This window comes from Trematomus bernacchii, unplaced genomic scaffold (genome assembly GCF_902827165.1).
Source record: "Trematomus bernacchii unplaced genomic scaffold, fTreBer1.1, whole genome shotgun sequence".
NCBI classification, from domain to species: domain Eukaryota; kingdom Metazoa; phylum Chordata; class Actinopteri; order Perciformes; family Nototheniidae; genus Trematomus; species Trematomus bernacchii.
The window spans coordinates 5,202,547-5,217,134 of NW_022987641.1; the positions used below are offsets into that span (position 1 = coordinate 5,202,547).

The window sequence follows — 14,588 nt, forward strand, 5'->3', positions numbered from 1 at the left end:
GGCAGGGCAGGGCTGAAGGAGCAGAGCACGCTGAATTAATAAGATGTGATCAACTTGCCCACTTTGGGTCATTTCTCAGACGCCCTCCTTCCTTCTCTACGACTCTGGCATAATGGAAAATCGCTCTGTTTCACCAGCGATTACCCCTCTGTCCCATTCATCTCAGCCAAAGTTAGAGCCTGCAGAGAGGAAAATCTTCATCTGTTCAATATTCCAAGAAGTACGATCAGATATACAATTCAGACACATGCATTTGATTGATAATCTTTCAATAGCAATTATTGTTTACCTCTGGATTAATCGCTCAGATATTTAGATCAATAAACACTAGAATTGTTTTTGCAAGCTCTCATTTCTCCCCAAGCTTTCACTTCTGCTAGGTTTACAGCATCCACAATAAATACAGGCTTATATATTTGTCGTACTCTTGTCAACAGCCCAAGAGAACATCATATTTTTCATCTATATGTGTCACCAATAGCTCATGCACAGTTCGTTTCACTGTCACCCAAATGGGATGTTTGAATATAGATGCAAAACCTTAAATCATGCCATTTTCTTTTTTGGAATGTACCGTGGCCGTCTGTGTGCTGATTCATTTTAAATGACAGGCTGATGGGTAACTTTAATCGTTTTTGGCTGTCAAATTAGAAACAGGCGATACATACGAAATCATAACATCATAACCAAAGGCATAATTGCAAATTATAGTTCTGAATGGGACCGTCAAATTGCCCTCCTGTCTGTGACAAAATGGTGCCAAAGGGAGTAAAGTGTTATAAGTAGTAATACATCATTTTTAACTAGATTTTTTTTGTGCTTTGGCACTCCAGTGGAACAATCCCTATAAAGGGACTTTATACTGACTTGTTTTATACTGACCTTTGTTTGTACCTCAAAGTTTGAGAAACAATGTGTTTTGGCACGTGTAAGTTTGTGTACAACATTTACAGAGGTGATTTAAGCATGTTAAAAGTTATTTTGAATCGCTCATGGGCTGAAATTAGAATATGGATTCCTAATTTAGAGTCTGTAATTAAGTATGTTTACATTAGGTTAGCTTTGCAATACATACGATGTAATTGTCACAACAAGTTTTGGGAGTTTCTCCAACATTTTTCACAAAATACTGCAGTATTCAGTAGGTATACAGAACAGCTACCATGCAACAAACAGGTGTTGAGTTCCAGGTCAAAGTTGGGTACTTATCCAGCACTGTGATGAGTTTCATTATCAAGTTTGATCTAAAGTCCAGTCAGCTCTTTAGGATGATTCCTAAATTGACTAATGTCTCTAAAACCGCTAACTTCCATCAAGCGGAATAGTCAATTACTTTACCAATATTCCTTAATAGTTACAGACGTAATAAATATGCACTTCTGAACTTCTGGCAGTATCATCAGGGAAATCTGTAGTGAGAGAAACGTTCCTCGGATGACGAGGAAACTTCTTGGAGGATCTCTGTGCTAAGAGCGTGCAGTGACCCGTTACTGAGGTCTGGCCCTGCTGGCTGATCGCTACAGCCTCCCCAGTCTCTCATGCACAAAGCCGCTGCCTCTATTACTGCAGGGGTCATTGATAATGGGCCTTTCATGACTGTTTCTGAGAGCAGAGAGCTGCCCAGTGCCCACAGACCATGCAGTTGTCCATTTCCATACACATTGACACACACAGGAGGGATATGATGTGCATAATGGAGCCTCTACACACTGGCTTTTAGTTGAAATTGTGCAAGTTTGCTCAAGACCAAGAGCATCTCTCCATAAGCACAAGAGGATGACAACCTCCAGCCTCCGATGCAGCTGCTAATCTGGGGATATAAATCAAATTGGCAAAGCCACTCCTTCTCAGCCACATAAAGGCGGCGTAGCTGAGTGTAGCATGCTGCTGCCAGCCTCTGGAGTCTAGCTGTGGCCGTCCAGCTGGACTGACGCCTGGTAGTGCTTCTGCCTGCTTCCTGCCATTGCAGGCACACAGCGCTTAGCAGTGGTTTATCAAACCCACTGTGCAATGACAGCGTGAGGCCTGCAGATTAAAACCACTCAGTGCTACGTCATTGGAAGAAGAAACGTACATCACTCTATAAGAATAGATTCAACAAAAGTCATCGCTCTGGGTTGCAGCCAGATGGAGTTATTGTTTCTTTTCCGTTTGCCCTTTGCTGGAAAAGAAATTGAACTGAAAAACAGTATTTGGTCCCTAAACACTGAGGGCTCAGCTACATTTGGTGGGTTTGGTCCCAGATGTTTGATCTTGCATTCCAAAAACAACACTCATCCACCCATGACATAATAGAGCAATGCAAGTCCTGTGCGTTCATTTAAGTCTCTTTATAATACAGATGAAGAAGCAACATGAATGATATTTGTGCAATTGCATAACCCAACTATTTCGACAACTTTGACTATTCTCATTGCTTTAAAATGAACCAACAGTTTTGTACAGCATTTCTACTACAGTTCAGTTTTTCCATCCTAAACTTAAAGGGAATGGCAGAAATGAAGTCGTTATGCAACGCAACAGCAGCTCTTCCGGAGAATACAGCTTTTATAGCTCCTGCGTGGTGGCTAACTCCTACCAGTCCTGCAGGCTCATATGGGAGTAAACAGATCAATAGGCCCACCTGAGAGATGGATGCTCACCTCCTCCGAGCAGCAGTGATCAAGCAGAGTCTACAAAGCCGTCCTTTCAGCTGCAGCCTAATGACGCTAATGGGCAACAATGCTCTCAGAGACCCTTTATTACACTGATTAGGCCAACAACCTCAAATATAATGTCCTAATCTGATTAAGAGATGGACACAGCTGAGCAGAGAGGGACAACATAGACGGTGAAAGAGAAAGAGAGAGTGTGAGAGCAGACTAATAGAGATGGGCTTGTGTAGCTCATGAAAAAGGCTAAATTGCAAAGAACTGACTGCATGAGCGCGCTCCTGCTGATGTATTATAGAATGTATCTGTATGAAATGTATGGACATGTAAAGTGTTCTTAGAAATGATGCACTTCCTAATGTGTTGTGGTGTTTGCATCATCAGTCAAACTGAACAAGCACAAGGGTGGAAGATTAAATTGTTTCCAATGACAGTACATTTCTGTTTAAGTCAGCTTAGCTGTAGGGAGTTTTTTTACCTTTAGGTTCTCGATAGTTAAACAAATGCCTTGAATGCATTTTCCTTTTACTTGAACACATTTGCATTTCTTAAAAACGTGCCTTGTTCACATCCATGTTTATTAAATTGCAGCTTCTTCTTCACTGCCTTTTCTTCACCGCGGTAAGTCATTTCAGAGTCTTTGGTAAAGCAGCAGGAATGTGCATTGTGTTCCCTACTCTTTCCTAATACATACATACGTTTTAAGAATACTCAATATGTCTGTCTATAGCAATGTTCACAGTGTCAGATTAGCACGATGTTTGAGTCATACACCCTACAGCTAACATTGGACTGATATTGTGTAGTCTGAAATTAAATAGGAAATAATATATATCAGGGCCACCTCAGATGTAGACTCAAGAGGACACATCTTTAACAGGAAGCTTGCATTGTAAACTAGGATTTAGGAGTTTAAAATACTTGTTTGTTAGACTGTAAAAAACACAAGTTACGAGCACTTGGAGCTTTAGCCATAATAGGGAATAAAACTCATAGCACTTGTAAAAATGTTGTATGTCTCTCATGATTCTCAATTGAATTGACATAAAATCGCCCCCTTTACGGATTTATTCTTGGCTTTTCTAGAGCACATGTCCATCAGACTAATTAGCAAGCAAAGGCTAGCTATCACTTATTGGCAAGACAAAATCTGGAATAAACAGCGAAATCAAGCAACAGCGGATCGTCAAGTTTGGTTCATTCAGTTGAGAAAAGCCTTAAGAAAGAAAGCCCTTTTAGAACATGGATTCAAAAGATGTCATGTCTTGTTGTTACTTTGTTAAATCCAAAAAGACAAAATAATGCCTGTCAGATGCAACATTTATTATGTGATCCAGGCCAACGCAAATCAATCATTTCCTCTGCGTTGCAACCTGCAGTGATGGATACCCCCTGGCTTGCTGTGAGAGTAGAGTGCCACTTTGGATGTGTGTATGTATGTGCGTAAACTACACTTCATTTAGCACTGCTCCACAGGGGAGCCTAGGGAAATCACAGAGACACGGAGAGAGAAAAAACAAACAAATCAAAAGCATTAAACCAAGCAAACACAACATACTGTAGGAGGCTTTTTTAAGGACCGTTAAACCTCCGTTATCCACCTCAAATGAAATGTCTTCTTTGGTAGGCTCCTCTCACTCAGTAGGAAGGTATGAACATGGTAAGCACAGGTTGCAGAAGAGAATTAACAAACCGGCTGCCAATGACAGTGGCTTAAAATAGATAAAGTGGATATCAAAAATAATCCAATCCCACTGCTTCTCATTATTGTAGGGTAGGGAGAAAATGTGTTGTTGTTTTACCAAGATAGAAGTTACCCTTTAATGCTTTTGATATTTATATTAACAAAAATGTTTCTAGTTCACACATTTTTCTACCCGAAATACTTTTTCAGTGTGTAATCTTAATATTCCTGAGCCAATGTCTCAAACTTGCGGTCTATATTTATATGACCACACCCACCGTCTTACAGCTGCAGGCACTCAGTCGTTAGATGATCCAATTACATGATGCAAGCTACCAACAGAGCTCAGAAGGAGTACAAATCTGCAGATCTACTGGTACTACAAGCAGCAAATTCCCTTTAGTTAAGGGACTCATTTCAAATTGATATGGAGACAGCAAACAAAAAGACATAAGCATGTGGAAAAATACAAGCAGAGACATATTTTAATGTCGACATCAGGCTGGGATTTATTTAACTTTTGGTGTCTGTCTTAAAGGTCACCTTTTATGCAAAATGCTCTCTTTTCCTCCTTACCCAAATCTCTAAAAACGGGGGTTCAACGGAGCCATTTCAGATTTGCTAAGGTCATGACGACGTTATTCAAATGTGGGCTGGCTTTACGTTGAACTCCTGGCAACGTTCCGCCCACGGCCCTAAAATGCATGATCTGTTTGGTATTTTGAGCCAATCACATCATAGACATGTTTTTTTATATATTTGTATGTATCCGAGACCCATAATATATATATATATATTTATATATAATATAAAAATAGCATGATAGGAGATCTTTAATACTTTATCAAGCTGTCATTCTTTCTGTGGGTATTCTAACTAAGAAAAGACAAGTTGATGCTCGAGTTATGAATGGGAATGTTACGTTAATCATAAGGTCACAGTAATTTACCCTTTTTTTAAAAACTGTATTTACTGATAACAAAGAGTTGTCTCCATCATTATATCTGACCTTATTTACTGGTTTAAAACACTCTTGTAGGACAATGTTCATCTCTTAAGAGTTGCAAATGTAATTTTGACAGCATCACTTACATCTGTTTTACTAACTGACTGGGAGACCAACTCAACATATTTTGTCAAGTAGGTTTACGCCATACTTTCTGATAAAGGGAATTTTTCAAAAACATTCAAAGCTAAATCAATAAATTACACATAATACTATAACTTACAGATGTAAGATACACCATATGTATTTGTTGAAATAACTCCTTGATTGAGTAGATTTAGGGCATGTCTGCTCTTTGCAGCTTGGGAAGCCTGATTGGATCTCCTAATGACTGAGTGCCTGCAGCTGGGAGGTGGTAGGTAGAGTCCGAGTTGATCAATTCTGCACACTGAAGGAAACAACTGAGCCTCAAAACTATGTGCAACAGTTATGAAGGCCATTTCTGCTTTCTGTTCAGTTAGACCCTCTAAACTGAAAATACGTGTTTAACCCTTTTCATTTTGCTACATGAGAGAATCATATCACCCCTTCACATACTCCTCTGGAACTTTTATATGCATTGGATGTCTCTGAGTGCATAAAGATACAATATTCCAGCTTGACATTTCAATTGAATGGATAGAAAACGTCCATAGAAATTGTGAAGGTTAATCTAAAAATAGTCAAGAAAACTAGTGCTTCTACTGTATATAGTGTATACAAATTAAAAACAGGATTTATAAAACTGATATATATGTATTTCTTTATTAAATAAATCAAATTAAAGTTAATGTCCAAATAGGAAGATAATATTATTAAAGGGCTATAAAGAGGGCGAATATTGGCAAACTATTTCATCCACCTCAACACATTGCAATCCTCACTTTCTCAGAATTTCATCATTTATTTTACTGCCAACCGCTTTTCTCTTTTAAACCAAACGAAGAAATGACAGCTAATAGCCTTTGAATGAAAGGGCTTGCAACACTGACACAATTACATTGCAGTTGGCCTACTGAATGTCTTGCTCCCTGACTGCTTATTGGTAGTCCATATGCAGGTCCTGCAATTTGCTGAAAACATAAGGGTGAACATGCAGTCAATGAAAATAAAACCAGTTTAAAAGGATTCACACAAAAAATTGGGGGACATTTCTTTATTTTGATCAGCTTGGGGGAAATACTGCCCTTGTGTAAACAAGTGCCGGAAACAAAATCTATCTGTTTTCTCATATTGTTATACCGTGGCTTTCTGTTCTGATCCTCCACGTTCACCTTCTGAGTTTGACTGACACCGTGATTGGAGAGTAATGATGAGCTCCGACAGATTTGAATCTATTCTCCAGAGAAGAGGATGTTCTTGCCCTTTTCACTCGGGTCAATTATCCTTTTATGTGTAGTCGGTAGTCATCTGATTCAAATTATTACAAAAGGGATCAAAATCCGCCTTTTCTCCCAGTAAATTATAGACAATGACAAAGTTCGAGCAGAAATGCGGGATGAATTCATTGGAATCAATCTGAATTTATCATTGCCACTGTCACAGTGGCGTAGGCACAGATTTGAATCTATTCTCCAGAGAAGAGGATGTTCTGTGATGCTCTAACACTCAGAAGCTGCGCTCAGTTCGTTAGAAGCGAAGTTTGAAGAGGCTCCCTTTGGATTTTTTGAGGTCAGATTTACCCCATTAGGCTGGGGAAAGGAAAAAGCTTTATCCCATTTGTCAAAATAATCACTTGGAGCATGAACACCTTTTAGCATTTATTATTAATGCAGAGGTGCCTGATCCCAATTTGCAATGCAACCATCCCTCCTGTTCCACAATGCCTCACCTTGATTCATTAATTTAAAAGTTTACCATTGCAGCTATAACAAATTGTTGGTTAGACCAGAGAGGAAAGACTTACCCTAGCTTTTAAATAATTCATTACAGCAAAGGTAATGAATTGGTGTTTGGCATAAAAATGTATATCTCCGCCAGGTGTGCCCCCGTCTTTCCCCTCCCCGAAAAGAAGAGTAGAACTTCAGGCAATTGTCCCTTCCATCTCCTTTGCAGTCAAGATTGCGGCAAAGATCATAAAAATGGGATTTATTGATTTTGAGTTGCGCCTAACTTTAGTGAATCATAACTTATCGGGTATTGAATTAATCTCCAGATGCTTCCATTCAAAGTAAGTGTAAGGGAATAATTTGCCCTAGTGTCCTCTTTCACCCTCTGACACAGATGCTCCAACCTTGAGCAGCCGTTATCTCCCTTAAGGAGGGGCTGCCCTAGCAGTTTTGTGACCGGGCAACTGTCGGTCAGATAGACATTGTTGTGGGACACCTGGAACACATCCTTCTCGGGGTGTAGATGACCCCGAGCCATAACCAACAACTAAAGTTGATTCAGTTTCCTCCGCTGTTTAGTCTAACTAATGAAGAATGTTGATTACCCTTAGCGAAACTAGTTAAAACATTATACGAGAGGAAGGTTTCTTCCGAATTGATGTGGCATCTCAACCGTGTGGTCAACCCGTGGCCCCGTGATATGTCTTGTGAATTCTCCGGCCGAAGCTCCAAATAAACCGTCAGTGTTTGCCATCAAAGCTCCAGCTCTCCTCGTGTCTCTCTGAGTCCTGTCTCCATTGCTTCAGAAGTTTCCCCCACAGTAAGGAGGAACTTTTCTGTGGATGTCAGTTTTTGAGCCAAAATGTGGACTATACCAGACAATATAGGGCTTGTTTTTAGCCGAGATAATTAACAGAAATTACTTTTGCTACTGATGCAGTTGTTGATCACTAACAGGAACTATTTGCAGTTTAAAACAATCAATATATTCATTTCATAAAACAGTAAGTCAGTGAAACAAAAACATTAATTTGTGAAACAAAACCAAGTGGTCATCGAGCATACAGACAGAAATGTGCACTAATTTACAGGTCCAGTACAATGAGTTATTAGCTGCAGAGATAAAATAGATAAACACAAACACACATGCACACACACACAGGATCCACCAAGGCGTACACCTGAGGCCTGTAGAGATGGGCGAGTCCTGATTCATCCGGATCATTAACCCGGATCCTAGAAATGAGCTGGTCGTGACGAGTCTCCCCTCTCCATTAACCCGAGTCCTTGAGTCCCACACTTGGTGTTACGTACAAATTAAAACTATAAATTGCGTCACTCGCTACTCTCTTTATAACATGTAAAATCACATTACAACGTACCCCAGTCCATCTGCCTACCCTTTAGCAAGTATACAGGATAGCTGCCAGAAGTGATCGTTTGGCTCAGGGGAGGGGACGCGGATCAGTGAAACTTCCTGCAGACTCGTGGGGACTCAGAGGAGCCGACGGCTCCTAACCGTAATAGCATAGCAGATCCAGAGATCCATACTTGTCATGTGCACGAGCATAGCCCCTCCTCCAGCACCCGGCTCCCGCGCTATCAACAGCAGACTCGCAGACTCGCAGACTCGCAGACTCGCAGACTCGCAGACTCGCAGATTCGCAGACTCGCAGATTCGCAGATTCGCAAATCCTGACTCGCTGCAACACACAGCGGATCAGACTCGTGCGGACTCGGAGCCGTATATAGCAGCAGATCCAGAGATCCAGCAGACTCGTCCTCAGGCACGAGTCCACAGCAGACTCAGATTCGCCAAATCGCAAAATAACCCTTTTTTTTGTGATCAACATTTTTTATTAAAGCAAAATACACTGTGTAGCGGAGGTTAATATAACGTCAGTTTAATAGATAGATAGATAGATAGTACTTTATTGATCCCAAATTGGGAAATTGTTGTTACAGCAGCATAAAAGGCATTTTACAATAAAACAAAACTACAAAATATACAAGAATAGAAAGAAAAATAAAATAAAATATAAAATATAAAATATACATGTCGAAATAGAAAATATACATGCAGATATTATATATATATATATATATACAAATATATATATATATATTCAAAATATATGGAATAATAAATGCTCGTGAAATGCATCAACTTTTCGGTTTCACCGATAGGATTTCTACGGTCTTGGTGATGCTGACTCATATGACTCAAATGACTCGTATGATCCGGATCTCTTCAATGACTGACTCAGAAGACCCTGAGTCCGTAAAAGGATCCGGATTTGCCATCTCTAGAGGCCTGTACTACGAAGCCGGATTTTCGCTTAGCCGGCTGACTTCAGGGAAAACTCGGGCTTTCCGGTCCTACGACGCTGGTTCTCTTTTTAGCAGGCTAGATCTCCATGGTAACTTATGCTGAGCGGCTAACCTCCTCGGGAGGAGGTTAGGTTGCAGGCTAAGAGATCAACTCAGTGAAAGCACCGCCTGCTGACCAATCAGAGCTCCGTGTGCGGAGTTTAAAGCTATCAAGTCATATTACAGGATAGAGGAAATACAGAAAAACTGCCGTTGCAGGAAAGACGGCCGGCAAAAATCAACTGACTGTGTGAACGTGAAAATTAATAGAATATCCCCTCCCATCTTCAGAGCAATCTGACTATTATAACATTAGCGTTAAGAAAGCTTACTTAAATATCTGCCACGACATAAGTAACCGGATCAGAGTAACATTAAGTACAGTCTGCGGCACTGTGTGTGCAGACGTCGATGTGTCCCATTATCATTCATATCATATCACATCATAATGTATCATATATTTCCTTATCTGAGTCAGCTTCTTGAGCCGTATCTGGCCGTGCAACACTCACAGTGTCACATACTGTATGCAGAAGTATTATTTTAAGCAACACATTAAGTTGACGAAACACTTGAGTCAAATGTAATTAAAGTCAGATCCACTCGTGTCTTATATGGGGCAGTGATATTATAAACCTGTTAATGTACGCATTCAAACGCTTTTTCTTTTACCAGCTGTATTCACCTTGCAGGTGCAGCTATGTGGCTTTTATCCTGGATAAAGTGTTTAAGTCATGGATGTTTAAAGTTTAACTTCTTCATATTTGACTAATATTAAAGTTCACTTTTCATTCAGGAAGTATGACGCTGCGCTGTCAGTGCGCTTGTCCATGTTTGAGATTGGTCGAATGCTCCAAATACCACCCCTTTCATGTGAACGCGCACCTAACTAGATAGGACACGGCTGGCTTAAGCGATCCACTTGATAACCAGCGTCGTAGTACAGTTTAGCGAGAGCGCGTATGTTTTGGATTGGGCCAACCGGCTAACTCAAACATATCCAGGTTAGGAAAATCCGGCTTCGTAGTACAGGCCTCTGGTGCAGATAACAACATAAGTGGACCAACAATTAAGAGCAGCTGCAGTGCATGCAACAATCACCAGTGTGGCAAGCAGGCCTAATTGTCCTTGCTGATCAGCTGCTTAGCCACATGTACTGTGTGTTTGTGTGGTCATCTTCTTCTTTTTTTTATTTGGGCTCGACATAACTTTATGATTGTTACCGGTTTGCTCATTACAGCAATGTTTATCTCTCTGCTTGTTGACAAATAATCCCTTCATTACATCCTCACTATCTTCATTATCGTTTACATTTCTAATCAGGATAAGGGGACTTTTAGTGCGGCAACAAAACAATACAAACACACATTGGAGCACAGCAAACAAAAACCCATATTCTTGCAATTCAGTTATCAGTATGTAAACTCATCATATTCCAATTACTATTTTATGGCCATCAGCATCTTTGGAATCAGTGGAATATCCAGTCGTGGGGAAATAAAGCAGGATTTTGTGGTAAAAAAATAATAAAAAGATCTTATATTGGTGCTTGAAAAAAAAAAGGCCAGTTTTTTTTAATGTGTTGGATCAATGTAGGTGTAACAATGGTAGAAATCTAGTAAAGGGAAATCAAGTGTTGTGGCAGGAATTGCACCACCAAAAGGGGGAGGAGTTGGCGGGATATCACATTTTGTTTGCTGATGTGAACGCATACTGTAGCTTAAATGTCACACTGTAACCAACACTTTAAAACTTGACTTGATTTGAACGTCTGTACATTGGTGAGATTTAGATGTGGGGTTGGCTGTGTTGCAGTGTTAGGGTGTGGCACCAACCATACAGGAGTCCTGCTGTTGCTACATGTGCTGCAACTTGTTGGTTTGTCACTGTGTATTAACAGAATATGATTTCTAGTCATGTGCCATAATATTGTTTCAAACACAACTGCCAAAATAATAATTCAGTTAAAGCAGAATGGCAATGACACACTCAGAGAATGACACAATAAATTAGCCTTTTTAACATAATTCGACTGAATATGCGCATAATTCTCTAAACTCGCACTCATGCAGCAGTTCATTCCTTGGTTTTTAACAGACAAAACAAATTAGGCACAGTTGAGAATGAATGTCAATTGATAACTGTGTACATGTTGGTATTTCATAGGGACATTTTGTTTTTTGGTTAAATTGAGGTTGATTATGACTTGAGTATTATTTAGTATGACAATAAAAGTCTCTTATCACAATGTGTAGGCTTTCTAGTTCTATTGATATGGTTTAACTAAAACGTGTTTGAGTGAGTTTGTGAATGAAAAAGCTCACATAGACATTAATGAGGCCTTATGGTAGATCTTATGACTGAGAATAGTCGAGGACCAAGGCAGGTTCCTTGAGGAACTCCCCTCTCAATGTGACTTTTCTTTTTTACGAAAGAGACAATGTATGGTCCAAAGCTCTAACATTGTAGTGTTTACAGTAACATATGATAAAACCTGACCTTGTTTGATCCATCACACAGTTAATCTGATCTTCGAGTTGTCAGTTTCATTAGGTAATCTTAAGTAATTTCAAATACCGGAATAGGTTTGATCCTAGCAGGCAGATGTTTCATCACAACCACAGAAGGGTCATATGTGTATTTACCACTGGGTATTGCAGGCTTACAAAAGCAACAGGTAATCCTCGCACTTGTATAGATATATCTACAGAGATATTGCTGTAAATACACCTTAAGGCAATACACAAAGCCTGAACAAAGATACAGATTTAACGAACTACCAGCTGTAGTAGAGGTTTTGGAATAATAGTGCATCCATTTTAACCAAATTACAAGCCAGTTAAAGATTTTTTCATTGCGGAAAATGGGTCAAAGATTGGCCCTTTCAATGGATTGGGGCTACAAGAGACATAACCATTAACCAATTAACAAGATCAGAAATTACAACAAGTTTCCTTGGGCTGATTTCCTTTGCATGCGCTAATGTCAACAAAATAACCATCATTAGTGTCAAGGCTGCTAATGAATGTTAGTTGGAAGGGTATGGTAGGCTCTAGGCAAAATGTTTTTTAAAGTATGTTAGGTTAGTTGCACTGTTGTTGCTACAGCAAATGTGAAACACCAATTAGTCATATTTTAACACTGGAGAATGTTTTGTGAGTAGTGGCATGGTCCACCTGAAGTATAAAGCTGTCAGTCAGCGCTCAAGGGAATGAAATACTGAAATCAATGGGAGGACAGAGCAAGATGGGCTAATTACATAGCTGACACCTTGCCTTCAAACATCCTTTTGCAAAGCATTTTTTCAGGCTTTTTCATTTCCCAACAACTGCTTTGTTGAGTGTGCATCGCTGTGTTAGCATTTGTTTTGTAGACATTTGTATAGAAAACATATAACATATGTTGTGAGCAAACCACAATTGCATTGTTATTCCTACTCCAACACGGGGAACAGTGGTTGTCAATGCCATACATTCTGGATGTCAAGACCCTACTAGGAAGATAGATGGCTCAAATAAATCAAATATGATGCAGGAGCATGCCTCTTGTCTCTCAAAATGCTTCATGCTTTCTCTAGCAGCAGTATCTTAAGGCCTCTCCAGCTCTTCCTATATAGTGCTGTTTTAAGAGAATTCAACCTTGTGATTATTATTTATCTTTTAAAACTTGACAAAGCTAATTTATCTAAGCAGTCACCATTATGGATGGGTATTCCAGGCGGGACAGCCTCTCGAGGCAATAGTAATACATGGAGGGCTGATAGTGAAGCTGAAGTATTTAAAATATTACATGTATAATTAATGACATCGTCTGGGAAATATTGCAGATTCGATGGGTAGAGGCTTATTTGAATGTTACTCTTCAGAATAGCTAAGCAGTGGCCTCCTACTAGTTTTTTTTGGAGTGTTGGACAAATTCACACTTAAAATAACCAACGGTGTCATGACGACACATTGTGTAGAAAGAGCATTGAGGTGAAATAAAAAAAAAAGTGTCAGGTATCACATCACACCACCACTAATCTCCTCTCATCAGCGGATAAATGAGAGGTAGTGACAAGGTAATCAAATCGGAAAAGCCTCATAAATGGATCCTGTCGAAATTGCCTGTGTGTGACACGTGGCTTGACAGGCCATCAGGTTCGAACACTTTGGTTTTTGGTCATGGCGCATCTGTTATTTGGATCAAGATCGACTTCCGGGGGTTAGCATCTGTCAGCTTTATTTACAGCAACAGCACTAGGCTTCAGAGTGCAGGTTACTGCCAAGGATGCCTCTTGTGAATGGCTGTGGCACATTGTGTTCCCGTCTTATCAGACTTAGCTGAAGCTGCCTCTTTACAAGTGTGAGATAGATCCCTCTGAAAGTGAAAAACCAAAGTGGAGGCTTCATACATCAGTGGTTCTTGGACCCTAAGTCCCATAACACGCTACTGAAATAGACCGTTTGTTATAGTCTCCTAGTTTTTGGTCCGACTTTTAAAATCAAAAACCGACTAGAGTTTGCCGATGAGAAATCATGCAAAAAACTTGAAAGAATATATATTACTCACGTTATCCTCACTGAGTGCTTCTGTAGATGAATATACATTGCGATGGAATGTATCCCTCTGGCTTACTGTAACTTAAGAGAAAACTAGAACAGGTACTTTAAATAGAACAACCCATCCAAGGGCAACATAGCTCTGCTTTTTATCACTAAACTCGGAATCACAGGAGAAAGATGGAGTGTGGGGAAGATGGGCAACAGAATACAGAAACAATGAAGTGGAACAAATCCAACAGGCACAAGCTTTATCTCGTTCCCTTCGCCTTCCCTGCCTTTTTTCCATTGTTGCTATCTTTCGCTATCTTAATGAGCACCACAGCTTTCTATCGAGGGATGGTGCCAGTGTGATACATCACAGACAGGGCACATACAGGGAACAAGGACAGGACAGTAGCAGGGTGACAGTGATGGCAGAGCGATTAATAGTGCTATAGGCATGCATATTCACAGAGTAGTAAAAGAGAAACTCTTAACAGTATTTTCAAATGCAAAATAAATGATCTTAGTATTTAAGACAGGCCT

General features: G+C 39.9%; 1 protein-coding gene across 1 annotated transcript in view; it reads left to right on the top strand.

Moving 5' to 3' along the window:
• Window positions 1-14,588, top strand: part of chrm2a (cholinergic receptor, muscarinic 2a) — an 89,643-nt gene that overhangs the window by 63,798 nt on the left and 11,257 nt on the right. The window lies entirely within an intron of this gene.